The sequence below is a fragment of the Mandrillus leucophaeus genome, unplaced genomic scaffold, assembly GCF_000951045.1.
Source record: "Mandrillus leucophaeus isolate KB7577 unplaced genomic scaffold, Mleu.le_1.0 Scaffold1330, whole genome shotgun sequence".
Taxonomy (NCBI): Eukaryota; Metazoa; Chordata; class Mammalia; order Primates; family Cercopithecidae; genus Mandrillus; species Mandrillus leucophaeus.
Genome location: NW_012101289.1, coordinates 63840 through 67489, shown reverse-complemented (window position 1 = coordinate 67489; position 3650 = coordinate 63840). Strand labels below are relative to the sequence as shown.

Below are 3650 nucleotides of genomic sequence, written 5' to 3'. Positions count from 1 at the left end.
TGAATCCACCAATTGGTACACTGTGTCTAGCTAACCTAGTGGAGACTTGGAGGACTAGCACTCTGTGACTCTGTGTCTAGCTCAAGGATTGTAAATGCACCCATCAGCACTCTGTCAAAACGGACCAATCAGCTCTCTGTAAAGTGGACCAATCAACTCTCTGTAAAATGAACCAATCAGCAGGATGTGGGTGGGGCCAGATAAGGGAATAAAAGCAGGCTACCCAAGCCAGCACTGACAACTTGGTAGGGTCGGGTTCTGCTTTATGGAAGATTTGTTCTTTGGGTGTTTGCAGTAAATCTTGCTGCTGCTCACTCTGGGTTCATCCTGCAGTTACGATCTGTAACACTCACTGGAAAGGTCTGCAGCTTCATTTCTGAAGCCAGATAAACCACGAACCCACAGGGAAGAAAGCACAACTGCAGACGTGATGCCTTTAAGAGCTGTAACAGTGACCACGAAGGTCTGCAGCTTCACTCCTGACAGTGAGACCACGAACCCATAAGAAGGCAGAAGCTCCAGACACATCTGAACGTTTGAAGGAACAAAATGTGGACATACTGTTTTTAAGAATTCCTGACACTCACTGTGAGGGTCTGTGGCTTCATTCTTGAAATCAGTGAGACCAAGAACCCACCAATTCCCGACACACTTATCATTCAGCTATGTCTCATCAAGCCTTTTCTGGACCAATTGTGCTGTTCTCAAGAGTGTTTATATGACTTTATCCTTTGTGCAAAGGCTATAGGCAACGGAAGCGACAGAGAAGTATGTGGAATGTTGAGCCACATAGTTGTTTCCACATGCAGCTTTTCAATCTTCTTGGTTTCTGTTTCTCTTCCCAGTTCTTATCATCCACGATTCTGGAAAAACTGCCATTCCATTGGCACTGGGAGTACTCAGAGTGGTGGGTCGCTTCTTAGCTAAACTGTCAGGACAATTCTATTATCCTTCAGACTTCCAAATGTCATCACATCATCTTAGTGCCTGACCTCCTTTTCTCTCTTTCACAAGATATTCATGGCTTCTTTTAAATGGGATAACGGCCAAGTGAAAAGTGTGTCTTTTCTGAAAAAATTGCTGAAAGGTGAGTAATGTGCCAAATTTATTTTCTTACAAAGTTTTTAAAGAAAAAATTAGGGTTGGAATGAAAGTAGGGATATTTTTATCCAATTACCTCATTCAGTTATCATCAAGGTCAGAGAAGAAACTTCAGCCTTTGCTAGAAGCAACTTGCAACAAATGACAGATGTACTGACTGTGAACATTCATCCAGTGATAGCAATGTTCCACGTATCACATGGTATACAGAAATACAGCAATTAAAATAGTTTTACAGATGCAGGTCAAGCAGTAATTACTTTTGCCCAGTAATCTTAAAGAAATTGTATGTGGAGAACAGGAAGCTTAGGAAATTAGGGTGCCTTTTGTCTTTGCAGTGACAATTTACCTTGCAGCTCACAGTGACGTATTCTGGATTTTAAAAAGCAGCGCTTTTTTTTTTTTTTTTTTTTAATCTGCTGGCTGTTTTGCTTTTAGCAGCCACAGACCTCTTGGTCTCTCAAAGACCTGGATGCTTGAAACTTCTGAAGAGATACTGCTTTCAGCTGCTTCTCAGTGGCAGCAAGGTGTGAACGTGTAGCTCCAATTATCTCTCTGCTTGCTTTAGCCTGCTGGTGCTTAATTAGGTGCTTATCCTAACACCTTAGAACATACTTTCTGTAGATGGTTTAATTCCAGCAATCATACATGCTTTTCCTAAGAGTTTCTTCAGCTTCTCAAAACTTCCCTGTAAATGAGGCCTTGTAGGTCGTTTTCTTGCTATGACCTCACCTTCTGTTTAGCACAGAAACAGCATCCATTGCTGTTATGCAATGGATAAAATTGTATAACAATGGTCATGGTTCCATATCTTTATTTATTTATTTATTTATTTATTTGAGACGGAGTCTCGCTGTCTGCCAGGCTGGAGTATAGTGGTGCGCTCTCGGCTCACTGCAAGCTCTGCCTCCAGGGTCGTGCCATTCTCCTGACTCAGCCTCCCAAGTAGCTGGGACTGCAGGCGCCTGCCACCTCGCCTGGCTAATTTTTTGTATTTTTAGTAGAGATGGGGTTTGCTGTGTTAGCCAGGATGGTCTCGATCTCCTGACCTCGTGATCCACCCGCCTTGGCCTCCCAAAGTGCTGGGATTATAGGCGTGAGCCACCGCGCCCTGACAAGACTTTTATAAATTGCCAGACTGCATTGCATAAACCAAATGGCAACAGAGAGGTGACCTTTCAAATTACTGGCACAACAGGAGCCAAAATCAGAAAAGGTCCAACTTAAAGCAAACACTGACAAGAAATCCGACAGAAATGACTTCTGTGTCTGGTCAACGTAACATAACGTGACATTGTAAAGCGTATTTGGCTTTTTAGGTAGAATTGTGTATAAAGGTTTAACTGCTTTAGAAAATATAAATCTGAAGATTTGTGGTATTTGGGTTTGTATAGAAGATTTTTCTACATTTAAAAGAGACAGAGTGGAAAAGCTTGGTATAAGATTTGTAAAACGTATTTGTAATAATGCTAATAGAAGAGGTGAGAGTTGGGTGGGGTGGGGTGTAGATGGGAACATAGTTTGGGGATTGGGGAAAGGGAAGTTATGCTGTAAATAAAATAGTGAGGCATGTTATAGAAAGTGTGTTTTATGTCTCAATTGAAATGTTATAGAGATAAATTTAAAATAGATCATGATGGGTTTTGAATCTGATTTCTAATTTTAAAATGTTAGGAGCTTTTGTTGCTTTCCTAGTTCATACACATTTCTTTTTTTTTTTTTTTTTTTTTTTTGGAGTGCAGTAGCCGGATCTCAGCTCACTGCAAGCTCTGCCTCCCGGGTTCACGCCATTCTCCTGCCTCAGCCTCCCGAGTAGCTGGGACTACAGGTGCCCACCACCTCGCCCGGCTAGTTTTTTGTAGTTTTTAGTAGAGACAGGGTTTCACCGTGTTAGCCAGGATGGTCTCGATCTCCTGACCTCGTAATCCGCCTGTCTCGGCCTCCCAAAGTGCTGGGATTACAGGCTTGAGCCACCGCGCCTGGCCCATACACATTTCTTTATGGGTTTCACTTAGGCTCCATGAAACTGCAGATGCCAATTACCTTTTAACAAAATTAAATTCACATATATGTATAATTCACATGTATATATTCGTGGAATTTTTTATTCTATACATGATATATTATTTTAAAATGGTTTATCAATGACAAAACAAAAAGTATAATTTTTCTGTACTTTCAGTTTTCTGGTTTGGATTTTTTTCTGGCAACACTAATTTTCACCTACCTATAGTCATTGATAGTATAAAATTGTACAAGTGCATATTTTACCATGTTTACATTTGAGTGGATGACTGGAGGTGTACCTGTGATGACTAATACTTTCTAAACACATATTTACTTCTCATCTATCTGTGTAAATGATTGTAAGAGGAAGGGGAAAATACAGATGTATCATTATGTTTACTGTCTTAAAGCACATTCAACTGCTGTCAAGTTTGGAGAATTTTGAATGTGATGAATGTTTCTGTTTCACCGCTAACAGGTTGTATGTGTGAGCCAGATCTTATTGCAAGTGTGTGAAAGGCTATTGCAAATATGGGATATTG

At 40.7% G+C, this 3650-nt stretch overlaps 1 long non-coding RNA gene across 1 annotated transcript; it reads left to right on the top strand.

The window, feature by feature from the left end:
• Positions 1-2026: 2026 nt before the first annotated feature.
• On the top strand, positions 2027-3279 carry LOC105534323. The gene is made up of 2 exons (XR_001005249.1): positions 2027-2805; positions 3094-3279. It is a non-coding gene; the product is annotated as an uncharacterized LOC105534323 (long non-coding RNA).
• The last annotated feature ends 371 nt before the right edge of the window (positions 3280-3650 follow it).